The 25,980-nt window shown below is 40.1% G+C and overlaps 1 pseudogene; it reads right to left on the reverse strand.

Moving 5' to 3' along the window:
- Positions 1-21,215: 21,215 nt before the first annotated feature.
- LOC149128270 (steroid transmembrane transporter SLC22A24-like) lies at positions 21,216-24,058 on the reverse strand (annotated as a pseudogene).
- Positions 24,059-25,980: the final 1,922 nt, after the last annotated feature.

The raw sequence follows: 25,980 nt of genomic DNA on the forward strand, positions 1-25,980 counted from the left end.
CAGTTTTCCCAGCACCATTTATTGAATAGACTGTCCTTGCTCCAGGAATTAGTTTTAGATTCTTGATCAAATATAAGTTGGCTGTAGATGTTTGGGTTGATTTCTGGTGTTTCAATTCTGTTCCATTGGTCTATCCATCTGTTTCTATACCAGTACCATGCTGTTTTGATTACAACTGCCCTGTAGTATGTCCTGAAATCTGCTATTGTGATGCCTCTGGCTTTGTTTTTGTTGTACAAGATTGTTTTAGCTATTTGAAGTCTCTTGTGCCTCCATATAAATTTGAGTGAAATAAGCCAGTCCCAAAGGGACAAATACCATATGTTCTCCCTGATCGGTGACAACTGACTGAACACCAAAAAGGAAACCTCCTGAAGTGAAATGGACACTATGAGAAATGGTGACTTGATCAGCACAGCCCTGACTGTTAATAAACAACTTAATACATTATCCCTCTTAGTAGTTTTTTTGTCTATTCTACTTAATATGACTGGTTTAATTCTGTAATTAATACACAGTTATTCTTAAGTGTTGAAATTTAACTGAAATGTGATCCCTGTTAAACATAAGAGTAGGAATAAGAGAGGGAAGAGATGTACAATTTGGGACATGCTCAAGCTGACTTGCCCCAAATGGTAGAGTTAGAAACATACCAGGGGACTCCAATTTAATCCCATCAAGGTGGCATGTACCAATGCCATCTCACCAGTCCAAGTGATCAATTTCAGTTCACAATTGATCATAATGAAAGGACTAAGAGTCAAAGGGAGCACATAAACAAGTCTAGTACCTGCTACTACTAACTGATAGAATAAATAAAGGGGAGAATGATCCAACATGGGAAGTGAGATACTCAGCAGACTCATAGAATGGCGGATGTCCTAAACAGCACTCTGGCCTCAGAATCAGCCCTAAAGGCATTGTGATCTGGCTGAAAAGCCCATGAGAGTATTTCAGGCATGGAAAGCCAAGACACTCTGGCAAAAAAAAAACCCTAAATGAAAGATCTCTGTGAGTGAGATCCCAGTGGAAAGAACAGGTCTTCAAAGAAGGAGGTACCTTTCTCTGAAGGGAGGAGAGAACCTCCACTTTGAATATGACCTTGTCTAAACAAGATAAGAGTCGGAGAACTCAAAAGGCTTCCATAGCCTTGGAAACTCATGACTGGAGCATAGGGAGATTACTGATGCCATAAACAGGAGTGTCAATTGGTAAAGTCAACAACAGGAGTCACTGTGCACTTACTCCTCATGTAGGATCTCTGTCCTTAATGTGCTGTGCATTGAGATTTAATGCTATAACGAGTACTCAAACAATATATTTCACTTTATGTTTCTATGGGGGTGCAAACTGTTGAAATCTTTACTTAATGTATACTAAACTGATCTTCTAAAAAAAAAAAAAAAAGAAGAAATTATCAATTCCCAACTTGACTCTCACTGGGATTAAACATGACAATAGGTCTGATCTGATTTCATCAGCATTTAAAAAATCATCTATGATTTTTCACTTTATGTTTGTGTGGGAGAAAACTGTTGAAATCCTTACTTAATGTATACTAAGCTGATCTTCTGTATATAAAGATAATTGTAAATGAATCCTCATGTGAATGGAAGGGGAGAGGAAGTGGAAAAGGGGAGGGATGTGGGTGGGAGAGACGATATGGGGGGGAAGCCATTGTAATCCATAAGCCGTACTTTGGAAATTTATATTCATTAAATAAAAGTTAAAAAAAATTTAAAAAAAATTCTTTATCAGTGGCATAATTTGCAAATATTTTCTCCCATTTCATTGGTTGCCTCTACACTTTCCTGTTTATTTTGCAGTACAGAAACTTCTCAATTTGATGCATTCCCAATTGTTAATTTTGGCTTTGATGGCCTGTTTTTATCTGGGGTCTTTTCCAAAAGTCTTTGCCTGTGCCTATATCTTACATGGTTTCTCTGATGTTCTCTAATAATTTGATTGTGTTGGGTCATAGATTTAAATCTTTAATCCATGTTGAGGGGATTTTTGTGTAAAATATAAGGTAGGAGCCTTACTTCATGATTCTGCATGTGGAAATCCAGTTTTCCCAGCACCATTTGTTTAATAGAATATCCTTGCTCCAGGAATTGGATTTAGCTCCTTGATAAAATATAAGTTGGTTGTACATTTTGGATTGATTTCTGCTGTTTCTATTCTATTCAAATGGCCTATCCATCTGTTTCTGTACCATGCTGTTTTGAATATAACTACCATGAGTATGTCTTGAATTCTGGTATTGTAATGCCTCCAGCTCTGTTTTTGTTGTACTAGATGGCTATAGCTATTCAAAGTATCCTGTGCCTTCATATGAATTCCAGCATCACTTTTTCCAGATCGGAGAAGAATGTCTTTGATATTTTGATTGGTATCGCATTGAATCTATACATTGCTTTTGGGAGAATGGACAGTTTGATGGTATTGATTCTTTCAATCCATGAACATGGAAGATTATTCCATTTTTTGTATATCCTCTTCTATTTTTTAAAAAAGTTGTGTAATTCTCATTGTAGAGTTCTTTGACATCCTTAGTTAAGTTTATTCCCAAGGTATTTGATTGTTTTTGTGGCTATTGTGAATGGGATTGATCTTAGATGTTCTTTCTCTGCCATGGCATTGTCTGTGTATACAAAGGCTGTTGATTCATGTGCATTGATTTTATATCCTAATACTTTGCCAAACTCTTCTATGGGTTACAATAGTCTCTTAGTAGAGTTCTTTGGATCCCCTAAATAAAGAATCATTCCATCTTCAAAGAGGGATGGTTTGATTCCTTGCTTCCCAATTTGTATCCCTGTTGATTTTTGCGAAATGACTTTATATCCTGCTACTTTGAACAACTCTTCTGAGTCCCAATAGTCTCTTAGTGGAGTTGTTTGGATCCCCTAAATAAAGAATCAGATCATCTGAAAAGAGGGATGGTTTGACTTCTTCCTTCCCAATTTGTATCCCTTTCATTTCTTTTTCTTGCCTAAGGACACTGGCTAAAACTTCCAGTTCTATATTGAATAGCAATGGTGACAGAGGGCATCCCTGTCTGGTACCAGATATCACTGGAAATGCTTCCAACCTTTCCCCCATTCAATAGGATGCTGGCCATCAGTTTTTCATAAATTGCCTTGATACTGTTGAGGAATGTTCCTTCCATACCAAATTTGCTTAGAGTTTTTATCATGAAAGGGTATTGTATTTTGTCAAATGCTTTCCCTGCGTCTATTGAGATAATCCTATGGTTTTTCTTCTGCAGTTTGCTAATGTGGTGCCTCACATTGATTAATTTGTGAATGTTGAACCATCCCTGCATAACTGAGATAAATCCCACTTGTCTAGGTGGATGATCTTTCTGATGTGTTGTTGAATTCTATTGGCCACAATTTTATTGAGGATTTTTGCATCTATGTTCATCGGAGAAATTGGTCTGTAGTTCTCTTCCTCTGGCCGCATCTTTTTTTTACATTTAGGAATTAAGGTGTTGCTGGCTTAGTAGAAAGAATTTGGGAGGATTCCCTTTCTTTCAATTGTATTTAATAACTTGAGAATAATTGGGGTTAGTTCTTCCTTCAATGTCTGGTAGAATTCAGCGTGAATCCATCTGGTCCTAGGTTTTTCTTAGTTGGGAGGGCTTTCATTAGTGATTCAATTTCCATCTTGGTTATGGATCTGTTTAGTTTTTCTCTGTCTTCATGGTTCAATTTAGGTAGGTTGTATGTGTCCAGGAATCTATCCATTTCTGATAGATTTCCTAGTTTGCTGGCATACAACTCTTTGTAGTAAGTTCTGAAGACTCTTTAAGTCTATGGTGTCTGTCGTTACATTCCCTTTTTCATCTCTAATTTTATTGATTTAGGTCTTCTCTTTTTTTGTTAGTTGGTCCTATGGTGTGTCAATTTTGTTTATTTTTTCAAAAAACCAGCTCTTTATTTTATTGAGCTTTTATAATTTTTTGGATTCAATGTTGCTTATTTCTTCTCTAATTTTAATTATTTCTTTTCTCATTAGTTTTAGGTTTAGTTTGCTGCAGTTTTTCTAGATCCATGAGATGCATTGACAGCCTTTCCAATTTCTTGAAGGAGACACCTCTTGCTATAAACTTTCCTCTTAACACTGCTTTTGCTGTATCCAGGAAGTTTTGATATGTTGTGTTGTTATCTTCATTTACTTCCAGAAAGTTTTTGATTTCTCTTTTGATTTCTACTATGACCCACTGCTCATTCTGGGCATGTTGTTTAGTCTCCATGTGTTTGCATAAGCTGTAGGGATTCCTGAGTTGCTAAATTCCAGATTCATTCCACTGTGGTCTGATAAGATGAATGGTATGATTTCTAGTCTTTTGAATTTCCTGAGACTTGTTTTATGGCCTAGTATGTGGTCAGTCCTAGAGAAAGCTCCATGTACTGCTGATAAGAATGTGTATTCTACAAGTGTAGAATGAAAAGTCTTGTAGATATCTGTTAGGTCCATTTGCTATATAGTGTCAATTAAATCTGCTATTTCCTTGTTGATTTTTTGTCTGGTTGATCTGTTCATTGCTGAAAGTGGAGTATTAAAGTCCCCCAATACTATTGTATTGGACTCTAAGTCTCCCTTTAAGTTCCTTAACATATCTTTTAAATAGCCCAGTGCCCTGTAATTAGGTGCATATATGTTTATAATAGTCCATCTTCCTGTTGAATTGATCCCTTAATCATTATATAGTGCCCCTCTTTGTCTTTGTCTCTTTTAACGGTTTTTGTGCTAAAATATATTTTTCTGATATTAAGATATCTGTGCCAGCTTTTTTCTGGTTTTGTTGGCATGAAATATCTTTTTCTAACCTTTCATTTTCAGTCTGCATGCACCTTTGTTGGAAAGATGTTTCATGTAAGTAGCAAACAAATGGGGTTTTGCCTTTTAATCCATTAAGCCAGTCTGTGTTTTTAACTGGAGAGTTGAGGCCATTTACATTCAATGTGACTATTGATAAGCAGTGACTTTGACCTGCCATTTTTCCAAAGATATTTCTAATAAACTTTGAACATGCTGTGAATTTTTACTGAGAGATTGTCTTCCTTTATCTTCTATTGTATTGATGACTGTGTTTCTGTGTTTCTCCTTGTAACACATCTTAAACATCTTTTAAGGACTGGACGAGTGGTGACAAATTCTTTCAATTTCTGTTTGCCACGAAAAGTCTTTATTTCACCTTCATTCACAAATGAGAGCTGTGCAGGATATAATATTCTGGGATGGCAATTTTTTTTCCTCTTAGTACTTGGGCTATATCTCCCCATTCCTTCCTAGTCTGTAGGATTTCTGATGAGTCTAATTGGAGATCCTATGAGAATAATCTTGCATTTCTCTCTTGCAAATTTTAGAATCTTCTCTTTATGTTTCACTGTGGTGAGTTTGATTGCAATGGGACGTGGTGAGGATCTTTTCTGGTCATGTCTATTGCCAGTTCTGTGTTCTGCCTGTACTTGGGCCTCTCTTTTGTTCTCCAAACCCAGGAAGTTTTCTGCTGGTATCTCACTAAAAAGGCCTTCTAATTCTTTATCTCTCTCCATGCCTTCAGGAACTCCTAGAACCCAAATGTTGGTTTTTTATTAGTATCCTGTAGATTCCCAACACTATTTTTTAGATTTCTTATTTCCTCTGCTTGTCTTTGGTTTGACTGTATATTTTCCTGTTCTCTGTCTTCTAAGTCTGATATATTCTCTTTTTTCTCTCTTGTGTCTCACTGATTCTGTTCTGTAGACTCTCAACTGCATATTCTATTAAATTCTTCATTTCATTTTGATTCCTCCTTAAGATTTTATTTTCATGAGAAAGATTTTCTTTCATGTCCTGCATAGATTTCAGTGGTTCATGAGCTTGCCTTTGATTATTTCTAAGTATTCTTATCATCCATTTTTAGTTCCCTTTCTTGCATTCCTTCTGTCTCATCATCTTTATAATTTTTTATTGAAGTGTCATGTTCTTACAGGAGCATCATTTTGTCATCCTTATTCTTGTTTCTTGGATTATTGCATTTGTTGTTCAGAATTTGTGGTGATACTCCTTGGTTGTTTCTTGTTTTTTTTTTTTTTCTGCTGTCATGGCTTTTAATGTTGTGCTATGACTCTGTAAATAAGTGGACTGTGTGCACGCAGTGACTCTCTAGAGGCTAGTGGTGGGTGTGGCCAGAGAGTTCTGCTCAGTTCTTTAGTGTTAGGGGTGTGCCTAAGGTGACACACCCTTGTGGCATGGTAATTCTTCTCTTTTTTTATCAGAAGGGAAGTAATTTCACTCAGCTGAGTTCTTCTCCTCGATGGTGATAAGTGCCTGAGCACTAGCCCCAGTGAGTATAATATTCATCTGCTCTGTCCCAAGGACCACACAAAGGATCTGTTCAGTCCTCAGTGTAAGTTCAGATTCTCCTGCAATGTTTCTCACCAGGAAGCCAGGGCTGCCCGAGCTTGTAGCGTCTCCCACCAAGACCACTCAAAGTCTGAGCCACAATGTAAGTTCTCTCACACACCCTCATTTTTTTCATTCTCAGTTCAGAAGCTCCACACATTCACTAGATCTTAGCCTCCTGTTATGACTCCCTGACAGAGTCAGGTATCTGCTCAGCTGATTGCCGGGCACAGACGGGAACTTGCACAGCTATTATGTATGTCAAAAATGGCATCTGCTCTATGAGCTTGGATGTCTTTTTAAGGTGATTTGAGAGAAAGAATTGTGTCCTAACTGTGCCTTTTATTTTTTCCCTCCTCTAGTTAGACTGGTGTACTTTCCCCCTTGGGGCTTCAAGACTCGTTCCCACTAGAACACTTGATTCGTCTTTTGATTTCTTCTGTGACCCACTGCTCATTCTGGAGCATGTTGTTCAGTCTCCATGTGTTTGCATATGCTCTAGAGCTTCCTGAGTTGCTGATTTCCAGCTTTATTCCACTGTGTTCTGAGAAGATGCATGGTATGATTTCTATTCTTTTGAATTTTCTGAGACTGGCTTTATGGTCTAATATGTGGTCCTTCCTAGAGAAAGTTCCATGCACTGCAGAGAAGAATGTGTATTCTTCAAGTGTAGGATGAAAAATTCTGTCAATATCTGTAAGGTCCATTTTGTCTATAGTGTCGATTAAATTTGATGTTTCCTCGTTGACTTTCTATCTTGTTGATCTGTCCACTGATGAAAGTGGAGTACTGAAGTCCCCAATACTACTGTATTTGGGTCTAAGTTTCCTTAAATCCATTTAGATCCTGTTTAAATAGCCCGTGGCCCTGTTTGTAGGTGCATATACCTTTATAATACTTAAAACTTCCTTTTGAATTAATCCTTTTATCATTATATAGTTTCGTTCTTGTATCTTTTAACAGATTTTGTGTTAAAGTTTATTTTTTCTGCTATTAAGATGGCTACACCAGCTCTTTCCTTTTTGTTGACATGGAATATTTTTTTCGAATCTTTCACTTTTAGTCTGTGTGTGTCTTTGTTGGTTAGATGTGTTTCTTGTAGGCAGCAAATAGATTGGTTTTGTTTTTTAATCCCTTCAGCCAGTCTACGCCTTTTAACTGGGGAGTTGAGGCCATTTACATTCAAGATGACTATTGATAAGTAATGACTTTGCCCTGCCATTTTTCCATAAACATTTCTTTTTTTTTTACTTTTGATTTACTTTTACTGAGGGATTTACTTACTTCCTTTACCTTCTGCCATAATGAAGACCATGTTTCTGTGTTTCTGTGTGCAGCACATCCTTAAGCATCCTTTAAGGGCCTGATAGGTGGTGACAAATTCTTTCAATTTCTGTTTGTCGTGCAAGATCTTTATTTCACCTTCATTGTTAAATGAGAACTTTGCAGGGTACAGTATTCTGGATTGACAGTTCTTTTCTCTTAAGACTTAGAATATATCTCGCCATTCTCTCCTAGCCTGTAAGGTTTCTAATGGTAAGTCTGTGGTGAGATTAATTAGGGATCCTCTGAAATTTATCTGGCATTTCTCTCATGCACATTTTAGAATCTTTATTTTACTGTGCAGAGTTTCATTACAATGCATCATGGTGAAGTTCCTTTCTGGTCATGTCCATTAGGAGTTCTATACACTTCCTGTATTTGAATGCCCTTTCTGTCTCCAAATTTGAAAAAAAAAGTATTCTGTTCTTATTTCACTAAAATGGCCTTCTAACCCTTTATCTCTTTCCATGCCTTCAGGAACCCATAGACTGCATATGTTGGGTTGTTTGATAATGTCCTTCAGATTACTAACAGTGTTTTTTAGTTTCATAATTTCTTCTTTTTGTGTTAGGTCTGACTTTATAAATTCCTTTGCCTCATCTTCTAAGTCAGATGTTCTTTTCCTAAAGCTTTCCACAGCATTTTTAATTTGTTCTCTTGAATTCTTTATTTCCTAGATTTCATTTTGATTTCTCTGTAAGATTTAAATTTCGTGGTAGGAAATTTCTTTCACGTCATGTATGGATTTCATTAGTTCATGCACTTGCTTCTGATAACTTCTAAGTTTTCCTATGATCAATTTTTTGAATTCCATCTGGCATTTCTTTAATCTCATCATATTTACAAGCTAGTACTGAAGTGTTATGTTCCTTTGGGGATATCATGTTTTCTTCCTTACTCTTGTTTTTTAATTTGTGTGTTTCTTATTTGGCATTTAAGGAGATACTCATTTGTTTTTTTTTTTTTAATGTGGCTGTTTTAATCTTTGGATTATGTCTGAGTGACTAATAGAGTGTCTGCTTTCTGGAAATACCTAGAAGCATGTGGTGGGTGTGTCCAAGGCTCTGTGTTCAGTGCGCCAGTGTGAAGGTCGTGTCTGAGGTGAAACCCCCAGGTTATCATGGTAAATCTCTTTTTTAAATCATAGGAGGTGTATTCTTGTCTGTTTGTGTCGACTCACAGTTTTCATTGAGAGGGAATTTCACAGTCAACCACTGACTTTTACTTCAGGCTGGGGAGCTGACTGTGGTGTGAGCCACTGCCTGGCTTGGAGCAGGGAAGCTGCTTTGCTTTCCTTTCTGCCCCTCCCAAACCCACACTGAGTGCCATCGCAGCAGTGAAAAGCTATGCAGCACACATCTATTCTGCTCCTACCAGCATTGTGGTCAGAGTCAGTGCAAGGTGTGGGGCAAAGGTCAGATCCCCTGCACCCTGGAACTGTGGGAGTTAGCCCCAGAGCTATGCTCATGCATTCTGTGAGACATGGCTGCTGGCCAGGGCATTAATGAGCCAAGGATGGAGAACTGGTGGTTTGGCAGCTTCTTGGGTCTGAAAGAAGGTAGACCGGGCTGCCTGATGGCTCTGCAGGAGCATCAGTGGGCTTTGCCTTCAGGCAACCTGATTGGATACTGCTGAGCCTCTAGGAATGTAGGTGTGCTAACTCAGCTGGTTTGGGGACTTGGTGTGATGAACTTCTGGGGGCAGTTGTTGGCTGTTTTAAGGACCCTGAGTGGATAGGTACACAAGAAGGCACTGTGCATGAAAGGCCAGAGTGGAGGAAGGCATAACATGGGCTGGGCTATTTCTCTGGGGGAAATGTAACCAGTAACACAGAAGCTCCCCTAAAAGGCTCGGTTTGTGAGGACTGTAGATATCTCCAGCAGCACATGCTTCAGTTTTCTGTGGTGTGAGTAGGAGTCCTAATGATCATTTTCCTGTCAAACAGAGTCCCTTCCGCTTTAGAGTGAATCTTGGTTGTGGGATTCTGAATTCTGTGTTCTTTGTTTCTATTTTAGAAGGTCCCCGTGCATCTCCATGCTTACAACATCCCTTTAACTTCCGTCTCCCCTCCAGAACTCTGGCTCATACACTCCAGTGAAACACCTGTTGTTTTTTTCTATCATGGACAAGTCATAAGTCAAGTCAAATAGTCTTTGAAATGATTTTAGGCAAATCACCAAACAGATCAAATAATGACAACTTACTGTGAGTGAGGCTATGAAATAACTCAAACCCTGGGATAAAGTATTACATTGTACATCAACAGTCAGGACAAGTGCTGATCAAGTCATTGTTTCTCATAGTGTCCATTTCACTTCAACAGCTTTCCCCTTTGGTGCTCAGTTAGTTGTCACTGATCAGGGAGAACATTTGATATTTGTCCCTTTGGGACTGGCTTAATTCACTCAGCATAATGTTTTCCAGATTCCTCCATCTTATTGCAAATGATGGGGTTTGTTTGTTTTTGACCACTGTATAGTTTTCCATAGAGTACATGTCCCATAATTTCTTTATCCAGTCTACTGTTGATGGGCATTTGGGTTGGTTACAGGTCTTAGTTATTGTGAATTGAGCTACAATAAACATTAATGTGCAGACATCTTTTTTGATTGCCAATTTAATTTCCTTTGGGTAAATTCCAAGGAGTGATATGGCTGGGTTGTATGGTAGGGTTATATGTTCTAGTATTATTGGTTGAACTCTGTAATTAACACACAATTATTCTTGGGTGTTTAAATTTTAACTGAAAACTGATCCCTGTTAAATGTAAGAGTGGGAATAAGAGAGGGAGGAGATGTACAATTTGAGACATACTCCAAATGGTGGAGTTAGAAATGTGCCAGGGGATTCCAATACAATCCCATCAAGGTGGCATGTACCAATGCCATCTCACTAGTCCAAGTGATCAGTTTCAGTTCACAATTGATCACACTGATAGGTCTAAGAGTCAAAGGGATCACACAAACAAGACTAGTGTCTGCTAATACTAACTAATAGAATAAAAAAGGGAGAGAACAATCCAACATGGGAAGTGGGATACACAGCAGACTCATAGAATGGCAGATGTCCTAAATAGCACTCTGGCCTCAGAATCAGCCCTTAAGGCATTTGGATATGAATGAAGAGCCCAGGAGAGTATTTTAGGCATGGAAAGCCAAGACATTCTGGGGAAAAAAAAGAAGACCTAAATGAAAGATCTCTGTAAGTGAGATCCCAGTGGAAAGAACGGGGCCATCCAAGAAGGAGGTACCTTTCTCTGAAGGGAGGAGAGAACTTCCACTTTGACTATGACCCTTTCAGAATAAGATGAAAGTTGGCGAACCCAAAAGGCTTCCATAGCCTTGGCAACTTTAGGTCTTCTTTTTTTTCTCAGAATGTCTTGGCTTTCCATGCCTAAAATACTTGCCAATTTTTAATGCTGGAGAAGGCATACTCTTCTTATGTCAAATACTTGTGGAGATAAGCTCATTGTCTTTGATGCAATATCACTTAGAAGGACAAGAGCCACCAAAGAATTTCCATCACTTTTTGACTTCCAAAGCTAAATATATAGTATCTTTGATTCATTACTAAGTGTATACTGTTTTTTATTAACAATGTTTTAACAAATAATTCTTTCTTTACTGTACTACAATGATGACTGTAAAGTCTTAGCATCTGTGGTCATGTGTCATTTTTTCCCCTTCTTTGCATTCCAAGTAGTTCAATGGATTTCAGTAGGGAACATGGCTCAGTGTCAGACCAGTACCAAACATGTTAAATGTCAACATTTTCCTGTATATTCCCACAGTGCCTCCCCTGTGGTTGTACATACCTGGAAAGCAGGAAGAAGACAAAGAAGGGTATAGACATAATCAGATGTAGTGTTTGCCAGAAATCAGGATAAATGTTTCTCATTTGTAGCACTGCATTGGAGGCTAATGGAATAATTATATTTGTCAACAATAGAAATCACAGATGTAATCCTCCTAGTCCATACAAGACCATTATCAACTCTCTGTCAGTCAACAATCACCAGGAAGTCTCTTTTCATATGAAGCCATATAGAAGAAAATGAAATATGAAAATTTACCCCAAAAGTTTGCTATACAAATGTATGCATTGAATATAGTGAGTTTGTGCCTTGTCTTTAGAGCAGTTAGGAGTGAAATCAAGAGATCTGTACTTTGCCTCTGAACTATCAATAAGCTTTTCATAAAACAAGGTACTCAGAGCCAGCACTGTGGCATAGCAGGTAAAGCCACCATCTGTAGTGCCGGCATCCCATATCGTCACAGATTTGAGTCCTGGCTGCTCCACTTCCGATCCAGCTCTCTTCCATGGTCTGTGAAAGCAGTTTAAGTTGGCTCAAGTCCTTGGGCCCCTGCATCCACGTAGTTGACCCAGAAGCTCCTGGCTTCTGGCTTCAGATCAGAGTAGCTTCAGCCATTGAAGCCAACTGGGGAGTGAAACAGTGGATGGAAGACTTTCTCTCTCTCTCCCTCCCTCCCTGCCTCTCTCTGCCTCTCTGTAACTCTGACTTTCAAATAAATAAGTAAATCTTAAATAAATGAAACAGAAAAAAATCAAGGTACTCATTTTACCAGTCCCTGATGAAATGCATCATTGTTCTTACACAAGAACCCCAAATTGTGCATTCTTTTAGCTCCTACTTCCACAAAGGTATATAATTTTACAAGACAAAATACAATGCATTAATTTGGCTTGTATTTTAAAATTAATTTTTGTTTCTTTTTTAAAAAATTGGAGTCATATCATTTGATTGTGTGTTATATAATGTTTCTTCTGCATTGATGCATGTGATGATGGCATTTTTTATTGTTGAATACAAATTTACATGAGAGTAGGCATTATGATGCAGTGGTGCTGCTTTGGATGCTTGCATTCCAAGCGGGAGTGGCAGTTCCAGTCCCAGCCATTCTGCCCCTGATGCAGCTTTTTCCTAATGCATCTTGGGAGGCATTCAATTGAATGCCCCTCATATGGGAGACCCAGACAGTGTTCTAGGCTCCTGACTGCAGCCTGGTGCATCCCTCTCTATTTTAGGGTACTTAGGGTATGAAGCAGCAATGGAAGATCTCTCACTGCATCACGCAGCTTTTTAGTAGAAGAAAAGGAGTAGTAATAAAGACCCTACCAAAAAAGGGAAGTCCATGACTGGATGGCTTCACTGCTCAATCCTACCAAATTTTTAAAGAAAAACTAATCTGAGATTTTCTAAAACCATTCAAAACAATTGAAAGGAGTGAATCCTCCCAAACTCCTTCTATGAGGTCAGCATCACCTTAATTCCAAAAACAGAAAAAGACACAACAAAGGAAAATTAGACACCAATATGTGGGGAGCAACTGAGACTAGACTAAGTTACTGGAATTAAGACTTATTCTATGCATCTGCTCTCCCACAATATGGCACTGGGGAGGAGTAAACTTCTACACAGCTGCCTCTTGCCAACTTGACTGATAAACTGCAGGAGCTGATCCTGCTCTTGATTGGAGGAGAGCAGCATGCTTGGCATGTGGGTAGCAGAGTTGGGATTGGTGGAAGAGGACTATAAAGGAGGAGAGAGACAACATGCACTGGGAACATCTGAAGGAACACCTGAGGAACCCCCGAGAGAGCCGGCCGGCCGTGTGCCGCTCCTCCGTGGAAGCAGGGAAAGTGGCAGGGGGTGCCGCCCCTCCACGGAGGTGGAGGGGTTGGCAGCCAACACGGGAAGGACCAGCAGCAAACCCGGGAAGGGCCAAGCAGACAAAAGAACAGCGCAGGGTCTAGTGTTGTTCCTCCGCAAATGGGGGAGCGACATAATGGTGCAGTGACTCGGATATGAAGCCTAGGAGGGAAAAAGCGGGAAAATACCGGAGAGAGAGACTAGGAAAGATCCTAGGGAAAAGCCGGACGGAAAAAATGCCGGAAGAAGTTAGGATTGAAAGCGAAAGCGAAAGCTAGAAAAAACAAACTCGGATACAGACTGCGGGAGAAGCTAGGAGAAAGCTAAGGTTGAAAGCGAAAGTGAAAGCTAGAAGAAACAGACTCGGATATGGACTGTGGGGAGAAGCCAGGAGAAATGAGAAATATTGTTGGAAGAAAGTTAGGAAATATACCAGGTAGAGAAAAATATAAGCTAGGGAAAATGAAGCCACGGGGGTAGGCCGAAGCGGAGACGTAATCTGGGATTTGTCAGATTAGCCCAGGGAGCAAAAGACGGGAAGCCAAACCGAAAAGCGGAGACGTAAGCTAGGTTGGAATTCATCAGGTTAGCCCGGGGAACTTAGACTGAAAACTAAACCGGTAGCGGAAACGTGAGCTAGGCCGTGATTCGCGGAAGCCGCTGCGTGCAGAGAGAGCACATGGGGCGCGAGTAGATAGGAAGCGCAGGGCTAGTGTGGAGGCCATGGTGCGGGTGCGAAAAGGCGCGGAGACCGCGGAGCACGCGCGAAGCCAGGAAGCTGCGCAGATGAGAGAAGCGAGGGCTGAAGCCGCGCAGAGCCGGGAAGCCACCGCCGGGCGAGGTGCTGAGAAGTCGCCTCGGTGCAGGCGCGGGGAATCCACAGGGATAAGAGAAACAGAAGTATAGAAGGAAAATGAGATAAAAAGGAATGCTGGCAGATGGAAGCAAAATAAGAGAAATAGGAATGCCCGGAGATAGAGAAATAGAGAAAAATAAGGCCTCCCCACAACATGGCAATGAGAGGGCTTGGATTTGGTCTGCCTGATTAGTAAGGTGGTAAACACCCGCGGGCGGCCAGCAGCTTATGTGCCGCAGGTCACTGAAGATAGGCACGTTACCAACACCAATAAGTCTCCCCACAACACGGCAATGAGAAGGCTTGGATTCGGTCTGCCTGATTAGTAAGGTGGTAAGCACCTGTGGGCAGGCAGAGCATGCGCTGCAGGGCACCGAACACAGGCATGCATCAGCGCCTAAAAACCTCCTCACAACATGGCGAAGAGGGGACCCGGATTTGGTTTGCCTGATTGGTAGGGCTTGTAAGCACCTGTGGGCAACTCCAGCAAGCAGAGCAGAGTGTGTGCCGCGGGGCACCGAGGACAGATGCATATCAACGCCAAAGAATAAAAATAAAGGGGGAACTGTGGGGAGCAACTGAGACTAGACTAAGTTACTGGAATTAAGACTTATTCTATGCATCTGCTCTCCCACAATATGGCACTGGGGAGGAGTAAACTTCTACACAGCTGCCTCTTGCCAACTTGACTGATAAACTGCAGGAGCTGATCCTGCTCTTGATTGGAGGAGAGCAGCGTGCTCGGCGTGTGGGTAGCAGAGTTGGGATTGGTGGAAGAGGACTATAAAGGAGGAGAGAGGCAACATGCACTGGGAACATCTGAAGGAACACCTGAGGAACCCCCGAGAGAGCCGGCCGGCGGTGTGCCGCTCCTCTGCGGAAGCAGGGAAAGTGGCAGGGGGTGCCGCCCCTCCACGGAGGTGGAGGGGTTGGCAGCCAACCCGGGAAGGACCAGCAGCAAACCCGGGAAGGGCCAAGCAGACAAAAGAACAGCGCAGGGTCTAGTGTCGCTCCTCCGCAAATGGGGGAGCGACACCAATATCCCTCATGAACATAGATGCAAAAATCTTCAACAAAACACCAGCTATCTGAATCCAAGCACACATCAAAAAGATCATCCATGTGGACCAAGTGGGATTTACCCCTGGATGCAGGCATGGTTCAACATATGCAAATCAATAAACATGATACCTCACATTAACAAACTGAAGAATAAACCATATGATTATCTCAATATATGCAGAAAAATCATTTCATAAAATACGTCTTCATAATTTAAAAAATCTTAAGCAAATTGGGTATAGAAGGGATGAACCTCAACACAATCAAGACAATCTATGACAAACCACAGCCAGAATGTTGAATGAGGAAAAGCTGGAAGCATTTTCACTGGATGTGGAACCAGACAAGAATGTCCACTCCCACCATTACTATTTAATACAGTTCTGGAATTTAAAGCCACAGTAATTAGGGAAAAAAAAGAAATCAAAGGGATATAAAGGGGAAAGGAGGAACAAATTATCCCTGCTTCCCGATGACAGGATTCTATACTTAGGGGAATCAAAAGCTCCACCAACAGATTACTGGAACTTGTTAGAGTTTGGAAAAGTTGCAGTGTAAATAAAAACACACAACAGTCAACAGCATTTGTATCACAAAAATGCCATGGCTGAGAAGAAACTTGTAAGATTAGTCGCATTTATAATTTCTACAAAAATGTAAAGACCTTGTGATAAATTTAGCCAAGGATATGAAAGAGTCCTACAAAGCAAATTTAAAAACATTAAGGAAAGGAATATAAACACACACACACACACAATGAAAAATCTTCCATGTTCAGGGATTGGAAGAATTAATATTGTTAAAATGTCCTCACTGCCCAAAGCAATTTTACAGATTCAACGTGATCCCAATAAAAATACCAGGGATTTTCTTCTCAGATCTAGGGAAATAGACCCTAAAATTCACATAGAAACACATGAGATCCTGAATACCTACGCAATCTTAAACAGCAAACAAAGCCAGAGGCATTACGGTACCATATTTCAAGACATATTACATGACAGTTACAATCAAAAAAGCTGGGTGCTTGTGCAAAAATAGATATGTGGAACAATGGAATATAACAGAGACACCAGAAATTAATCCATGCATATACAATCAACTAATCTTTGACAAACTAAAATTCAATTCCTGCAGAAAAGTCAGTCTCATCAACAAATGGTGTTGGGAGAATTGGTCCACCTTATGCAGAAATATGAAACACCTCTACCTTACACCATATAAAAAACACAGTGGATCAAGGATCTAGATCTAAGATATGAAACAGTCAAATTAATAGAAGAAAACATTGGAAACACTGCAAGATTTTGGCATAGACAAGGGCTTTTTGGATAAAATCCCAGAAGCACAGGCAATAAAAGCAAAAATAGACAGATGGGATTACATCAAGCTAAGAAGCTTCTCTGTAGAAAAAAATCAACAAAGAAACACCCAACAAAGGAAATACTCAACTGACAGTATGGGAGAAAACATTGGAAAACTATACATCTGATAAGTGATTAACATCTTGAATATATAAGGGGCTCAAGAAACTCAGCAACAAAACAAATATTCCATTGAAGAAATGGTCTAATGTATTACCAGGTATATGATAAAGGATAAAATACAAATGGCCAACAGACACATGAAAAGTTGCTCAACTCATGAGCCATTAGAGAAAGGCAAATAAAAACTATAATGAGATTGCCCTCACCCCAGTTTGAATATCTATCATCCAAAAATTAAAAAGTCACATGTGCTGGTGAGGATGTGGGGGAAAATGTACCCTAATACACTGTTGCTGGCGATGTAAACTTATGCAACCATTATGGGAGACAGTAGGAGATTCTTCAGAAATCTGAAAATAGATCTACCATTTGACCCAGCCACCCCACTCCTTGGAATTTACCCAAAGGAAATGAAATCTGCATGTTCCACGTTTATAACAGCACAATTTATGTAGCTAAGATATGGAATCAACTCAAATGTACCTCAATTGATTACTGGATAAAGAAATTGTGATAAATGTACACCATGGAATACTACCCAGCCATAAAATAGAATGAAATCCTGTCTTTCACAACAAAATCGATGCAATTGGAGACCATTATGCTTAGTGAAATAAGCCAGTCTTAAAAAGACATGTGTCATGTTTTCTCTGATTTGTGGTAACTATTATATAGAGTACAGAAATACAATGTATGTGAGCAAAATTGACCTTTTTTAAAAAGATTTATTTATGTATTTGAGAATCAGTGGTTTTTCTACTTACTACTTATTGAGTTGTTTTTTTTTCCCCTTCAACACGTTTTATTTTTTAATGTTTACTTATTGGAAAGGCAGAGACAGAGAAATCATCCATCTGCTGACTTGCTTCCCAAATGCCAGCAACAGCTGGGGCTGGACAAGGACAAAGCCAAGAGCCAGAAAGTCCATCTGGGTCTCCCTCTCCCACTTCTTCGACAGGGATTCAGGTACTTGTGTCAGCACCTGCTGCTTTTCTGGTACATTAGCAGGAGTCCAGATCTGAAACAAAGGCAAGACTCATTTAAATCTCATTTAATTGTTTCTTATGGTTTATATATGCTAGTTGTATTCTTTTTTTTTTTTTTGGACAGGCACAGTTAGACAGTGAGAGAGAGAGGCAGAGAGAAAGGTCTTCCTTCTGTTGGTCCACACCACCCCCCCAAAATCGCCACCATGGCCGGTGCGTTGCACCGATCCATAGCCAGGAGCCAGGTGCTTCCTCCTGGTCTCCCATGCGGATGCAGGGCCCAAACACCTGGGCCATCCTCCACTGCACTCCTGGGCCACAGCAGAGAGCTGGACTGGAAGAGGAGCAACCAGGACAGAACTGGCATCCCAAGAAGGACTAGAACCCCAGGGTGCCGGCACCACAGGTGGAGGATTAGCCTAGTGAGCCGCGATGGAAGTTCTCTCCTCACTTCAGAGAAAAGTATATCCTTCTTTGATGACCACTTCTTTCCCCCTGGGGTCTCACCCACAGAGTTCCTTCTATATATGAACTTTGTGACAAACCCTTTGCTATCCTTATGTCTTTAGCTATAAAGAAAACTTTTAACAGCTTCCAAATATTTTGCAGCTAGTAGTGTGCTTTATAAAGGCGGGAAAAATGAGTTTTACCTTTTGAATTTTCTTACATTTCCTAATACAGAAATGAACATCTACAGGCTTTCTTGAAAGTCTGAAGATAGAATCAGAGAATGGAGTAAACAAAGAATAATTCAGAAAATAGGGCAACTAAGGTAATTCAGAGGATTTGCAGAAGAAAGAAAATCTCTTGTAAATATTGTTAGAAATGAAGGGGAAAATGAAACCTTGAGGTAACGAAGAAAGGTAAAGAATAGGAACTTTAAAAAAAATTGATGTTAACACTAATTGAAAGGTTAGTGGTTTTTTCACATAATATTTTAGAGGACTTTAACTAATGTAAGATACTGGGGACTAGCACTGTAGCAGTGTAGCGAGTAAAGCCACTGGCTGTGATACATCCCATATAGCTGTAGGTTTATGTTAAAGATGCACCACTTCTGATCCAGATCCTGCTAATGGCCTGAGAAGAGCTGCAGAAGATGAATCAAGTGTTTGGGCCCCTGTCATTCATATGGGAGACCTGGATGAAGCTCCTGGCTCTTGGCTTCAGCCTGGCCCAGCCCTGCCTATTGTGACCATCAGGGGATTGAGCTGGTGGATGGAGCATCTCTCTGTCCATTCCTCTCTCTGTTGGTCATCTGACTTTCTTTTTTTTTAACTTTTATTTAATGAATATAAATTTCCAAAGTACGATTTATGGATTACAATGGCTTCCCCCCCCCATACCGTCCCTGCCACCCACAACCCTCCCCTTTCCCACTCCCTCTCCCCTTCCATTCACATCAAGATTCATTTTCGATTATCTTAATATACAGAAGATCAGCTTATTATACCTTAAGTAAGGATTTCAACAGTTTGTTCCCACACAGAAACATAAAGTGAAAAATAATAGATGATTTTTTTTAAATGATGATGAAATCAGATCAGCCCTACTGTCATGTTTAATCCCAGTGAGAGTCAAGTTGGCAGTTGATAATTTCTTTTTTTTTTTTTTACAGAGGATCAGTTTAGTATGCATTAAGTAAAGCTTTCAACAGTTTGCACCCCCATAGAAACACAAAGTGAAATATATTGTTTGAGTACTCGTTATAGCATTTAATCTCAATGCACAGCACATTAAGGACAGAGATCCTACATGAGGAGTAAGTGCACAGTGACTCCTGTTGTTGACTTTACCAATTGATACTCCTGTCTATGGCATCAGTAATCTCCCTATGCTCCAGTCATGAGTTTCCAAGGCTATGGAAGCCCTCTGAGTTCTCCGACTCTTATCTTGTTTAGACAAGGTCATAGTCAAAGTGGAGGTTCTCTCCTCCCTTCAGAGAAAGGTACCTCCTTCTTTGAAGACCTGTTCTTTCCACTGGGATCTCACTCACAGAGATCTTTTGCCAAAGTGTCTTGGCTTTCCATGCCTGAAATACTCTCATGGGCTTTTCAGCCAGATCCGAATGCCTTTAGGGCTGATTCTGAGGCCAGAGTGCTATTTAGGACATCTGCCATTCTATGAGTCTGCTGAGTATCTCACTTCCCATGTTGGATCACTCTCCCCTTTATTTATTCTATCGGTTAGTATTAGCAGGTACTAGACTTGTTTATGTGCTCCCTTTGACTCTTAGTCCTTTCATTATGATCAATTGTGAACTGAAATTGATCACTTGGACTAGTGAGATGGCATTGGTACATGCCACCTTGATGGGATTGAATTGGAATCCCCTGGTATTTTTCTAACTCTACCATTTGGGGCATGTAGTGGAGGATTAATCCTATAATTATAAAGGAAATTGAAATATATCATTGAAAAATTTCAAAGAAAAATAAGAAACTAAGGAGGATGAAGGGTGGGCACGAGGGAGGGAAAGATGTGGGAGGTGTCATTATGTTTTTAAAACTGTGTATATAAAACATATGAACATTTTCCCTTTATATATATATATATATATATATATATATATATATATATATAAAAGAAAGCTAGGAGAAGTTACTTCTATGTATGTAATATGTAACTGCGTAAACTCAAAGGTCATAGCTTTTAACTTTGACAACTGGATGGCAATGAGCGTCTGTAGTTCTCTGAATGTTCTAGTAAGAGGCATCCTGAGTGACAGGCATGGTTGCCTCCTTCAGAAACTGATCCGAGACACAAGAAATCTCCAACTTTTTATACTAAAACCCTATCATCATAATTTCTTAAGATGATTTACATTTTATGGTGGCAAATATTACCTATTGTACCTATTTCACAAGGTTCAGCTCTCAGGTTATTGCTGTAAGGTTTACCACCATATCTGCCCCATGTTATTTCACAACAAGAGATTTTACAACAATGACGACCCACTGTACATGTGTATCTATGCTGCAGACACAAAATGATGCCAGTCTACAAGTGTCCACCACCAGTGACCTCGCAGGTTCCAGGTGTTTCATATCATCGCCAAGGCCAACAACATTATTTCACAATTTTGTGGTTTGAACATGCCTCAAATTCTCTACCTGTCTTTTTATTGAATTAACTCCAACTCATAAATCTCACACCCTTCAATACGCTTTGAAAATCACTCATAAAACTTGCTTGAATTTTATTTAAATGCCTTTTTATGTCCTCTATTCTGCACACAATGAAAAGATTCGTCATAACAATTATAACATTCAGGTCATGTAGCAAATATGCTTGTTGTAGCTCCCTGAAATCAGACAATTAGGTGAGTATGTAGCCCAGCATAAAGGGTACAGTGTGAGCTTATGAATCTTCTAAAATACATGAATGTGTGGATCATGTGGTCAACAACCCCAAATAAAGTGAGGTGACACTTACCTGTCTGAGAGATAGCCAAATATCAGACTTCCCAGCAGCGACCCACTCAGGAACAGGGTTTGAACCACTGATTTTTGTGACTGAGATTCACAGACGAGGTCCCACTGGAAGAGGAAGCAGCGCAGCAGAGTGTCAGGAGAGCTTCAGCCCTTTGGTGGAGCCTGACCACAAACTCCTCCATATGATACACACGAGCTCCTGCTATGGGGTTCTGCCTTCTTCTCCAATTTCATCTACAGTCACTTCCTTCTGGTTGCCCACACTCTAGAAATACTGAAACTCATATCAACCTTTCAAATGGCACTGCCTCTTTTATGCCATACCCTTCTGATAATCTGTTACCACGTGTGTACACAACTTCAGTCATTTTTCCCCTAGAGCACCAAATCCCTTTACTGTATCACTGTCAACACATTTGTGAGGAACCAAAATTAAATTCACATAAAATGTAATTTTAAGTAACTTAAGTTACCAAAATTTGAATACTTAGGCAAATACAAGGGTTTTTTTTCCTTCATCATATCATTAGCATGTCACTCAAGTGTTTATACTAATTATTACAAAATGTTTTAGTTTTTTCTTTTAAAACTTTTCATTTTAGAAGTTTTAAAATTAAAAAAACTAAAAGTTTAGAGCTATGTGTGTTTCTATGTAGCACTCTCCCAGCTTCCAATATTTTTTAACATCATACATATTTGCCACTCTCCATTAGCCACTCTTTATTTTTCCTGTGTTTTAAAATCCAAAGTCCAATCTGTCCCTCACATTCCTCTCAGCTTCTAGTGATCAACATTCTATGTTCATATTGAGGCTTATTTTAACTCCCACATATGTGAAAGAACATGTAATATTTGTCTCCCTGTGACTGACTTATTTCATTTAATATATGTCTTTAAGTTCCATCCAGTTTGATGCCAATAACAAGATTTCATTCTTTTTAAATAACTGAATGGGATTCCATTGTGAATATATATTTCATTTGAAAAATATTAACTAATTACACACTTGAAAGTCAGAGTCACAGAGACTTGGGGAGGGACACACATGGAGAAAGATCTTTCATCTACTGGTTCACTCCACACATGGATATAATACCCAAGGTTAGGACAGGTCAAAGCCAGGATCTGGAACCCCATCAGAGGCTCCCACGTGAGTGGCAGGGGCCAAAGCCCTTGGGACATCTTCTGCTGCTTTCCCAGTGGCATTAGCAGAGAAATGGAGCAGATGGGAGTGAAATCAGTGCTTACATGGGATGCCAGCATTGCAGGTAGCATCTTAACCCACTCTACCACAATGTGGTCTCCCATATATTCTTTATTAATTCTTGTGATGATGGAAACCTGGTCAATTCCAAATCCAGGCTACAGTGAAGAGCAATAACCGTGGTGGAACAAATAATGATTTCATGTTTTTTTGAATATATACCCGGTGGTGAGTTTGCTAGGTCATATGGCAGTTCTCTTTCTAGTTTTTCAAGAAGTCTTACACTGTTCTCCATAATGGCTGTACTAATTTACATTTCCATCAGCAGTGTATAAGAGTTCCCTGTCCTCCACATACAGGCCAGCATGAGTTATTTTTTGTCTTTTTGATGATAGCCATTCTAACCGGGGTAGATGATTGCTCCCTGTGGTTTTGATTTCATTTTTATTTTTGTGCTAACTAGTACTATTGACCATTTGTCTCCATGTATCTGTTGGCCATTTGTGTTGGCCACTCATCAAATCAGCTAGAGAGCTTCAACAGGACTGATGCCTGGATCCTATGTACATAGGTTCTGATTTACTTGCTATGTGCATCAGTTTTGCAGTAAGTACTGAGTAGCACTGACTTTGCATATCATAAGCCTAGTAGCACTTCAATTGTTTATCATCTCCAGGTAAAATGAGATAGTAGTAGGTTGAGGTATAGTTTGTTCAATTCATTAACCTCCATACTAGCACCCTTGATATTGTGGTTCAGCTAAGCAATTGCTAACTGCTGAAGGAATGAAGACTTTCTTCATTTGACAAAATAAGTAGGTAGAGAATTCTCAGTCCATTCTTTGTGTCAAATCCAAACACCTTCAGTTCACATCACTTCTCTATAAAGAGGTTAAATGAGGACTCTTAGCTTAGTCACAATGGTGGAGGAGAAGGAGCTCTGATCATACACCCAGCCATCCACACAGGGCTCTGTGTCTGACTCACTTACATTGAGGAAGGTTCTGTTCAGATGAAGTAGCTGCCACTGGGGATGGGTGAAGCGACAGCACTTCTCTGGCCTCAGGTTTGAGTCCAGCGGGATGGAGACTCTCAGGAGGGCGTCTTGGCTGAGGATGTCAGAGGCATTGCCAGAGGTGGTGTGGTTGTCCAGGAGGGGGACCCAGCAGCGATGCCCAGGGATGGCTGCAGTGAAGTTCTCCAACAGAGGTTGAGTTTATGTTATCATACTGGTGACAAAAAAGAGAACAATCTGAAGGATCTGAAATCTCCCCAGACTTCCAGCTTGATCCAGGAGCACATCGAAGCCCATTGAGGCTGAGCAGGTTGTCTCCAAGGTGAAGCACAGTGACTATGGAGATAGGTTCAGAGGAAGAGAATGCTTCCTTTCACCACGTCCTCTAGTGCTGTGTTGTCTTGGTCCCACTTTCTCAATAGGCCCAGTCTCTGCACTGCAGAGGAGCAGAGACAGGAGTTTCCACAAGTTCTTTGATTTTGGCAGCCAACAGGTTAAAAAATGTCACAGATGCAATTATTTGGCAATACGACTTCCTGCACAAAACACTTCTCTGCATGACGCTGACCCCTGAGCTTCAGGAGAGTTGAGTGGGTTTCACTTGGGTGTAATCTCCATATGACCTAAAATAATCACGCTCAGTGGTTTGTCTTTGTTTTCAGAAAGGGGAGTTGGAGACCCACAAGGAGGTGCCTGATGATGTTCCTCTGGCAAGAACAGACCAGGGATTTTTCTAGGAACTGAATTTCAAATAAAAGTTAATGAAAGGATCCTTAGTTAAAATAAAGCAAAGTGGAATGTTCACTGGTAAGCCTAACCTTTGGTAGACAAACTCCTGCTTGAATTAAATGATACCAGTGACACTGATTTTAAGAATTTTGCAATACTGAAATAAGGACATGGGGCAAGGAAGTTGGAAATTGTACTTTTATGCCATTTATTTTAACAGATTTACTGAGTGATACTAATAGCACTTATACTAACTTTCTGCTATTATTGCTATAGAGTTATTTTGCTAATATATACTTACATATGTATGTATAAATTTATAAATAAATTATGAATTATAAACCTGTTACAAGGTCTCATCTTTCAATTCATAAGAGATAGATACATAAATAATTTCATTGCAAGGTGATAAGAGAACCACAAGGAAGTTAGACAATCTCCTCTGAAAGAAATAAATAGAAACCATTTAATGATTCCTAGGTAGATGCCACAGAGCTGGGGAGTTATCCCTATTTAAATGAACTTGTACTGACAATGGAAGAGATATTAATGAGGCAATGAAGTAGTCGGTGACAGAATGGAAAAAGGCCTGTTTACAGATGAAAATAACAAGTACATAATTAAGGTAAAAGGGCAGAAAATAACTGCTCACCTACAAGATATTCCAAAGCCAGAGCTAAGAAACATGCAGGGCATAATAAAATAGGCTGATTATAAAAACCAAACCAAGAAACCAACAAAGCCTCTAGAACTGACTCTGCAGGCTGGTGGCTCTTGTCCTCTACCTTTTAATTCATTATCCTTGGAGCAGTTTAAAACGCAGATTCCTGTCCACCTCGACTTTGATGGAGCAACTCCAAAGCTGAAAACCTCAGAAATCACTGGGAAGTGTTACAAAATGCTAGAAAGCAGATTTGTTCGCCAGGATTGCAATCACAAAACAGCACACTCTGTGATGGCTGAAATGTATTTCCTCACAGTTCTGCAGGTTCAAAGTCCAAGATCAGGGTGTCAACACGGTAGGTTACTTTTGAGGTCTCTCTCCTTGGCTTGTGGATAGCTGGCTCTTGCTGTGTTCTCATCGGATCTTTCTTATTTTGCAGGCACATTCCTGATGGCTCTTCCTTTTCTTACAAGGACACCATTGGATCAGGATGCCTTCCTATCCACCTCATCTTCACTTTTCTCCAAATACAGGTATATCTTGAGATGCTGGAGGTTGTGATTTCATGATTTTAACATGTGAAATTTTTTTTTTGGAACCACTTTCCATTTTTTTTGACAGGCAGAGTGGACAGTGAGAGAGAGACAGAGAGAAAGGTCTTCCTTTGCCGTTGGTTCACCCTCCAATGGCCGCCGCGGCCAGCACGCAGCAGCCGGCACACCGCGCTGATCTGATGGCAGGAGCCAGGTGCTTATCCTGGTCTCCCATGGGGTGCAGAGCCCAAGCACTTGGGCCATCCTCCACTGCACTCCCTGGCCACAGCAGAGAGCTGCCTGGAAGAGGGGCAACCAGGACAGAATCCGCCACCCCGACCGGGACTAGAACCCGGTGTGCCAGCGCTGCAAGGCGGAGGATTAGCCTAGTGAGCCGCGGTGCTGGCCTCAACATGTGAATTTTGGGGTTACACAATTCAGCTGATAATGGGGTTATTCAAATGGAACATTTTGCTAAAGTCACTAATAGTATGTAAAAATAGTGAGATGTGAATCAAACAAGGCAAATCATTTACAACTCTGTGAATAAACTGATATAAATCATGACAATTAAAGTCGACAATTCACTGAATATTCACTATGGATCAATTTTGTTAT

Source organism: Oryctolagus cuniculus, chromosome 1, assembly GCF_051225735.1.
Source record: "Oryctolagus cuniculus isolate XC-2025 breed Fujian yellow rabbit chromosome 1, ASM5122573v1, whole genome shotgun sequence".
Classification (NCBI taxonomy): Eukaryota; Metazoa; Chordata; class Mammalia; order Lagomorpha; family Leporidae; genus Oryctolagus; species Oryctolagus cuniculus.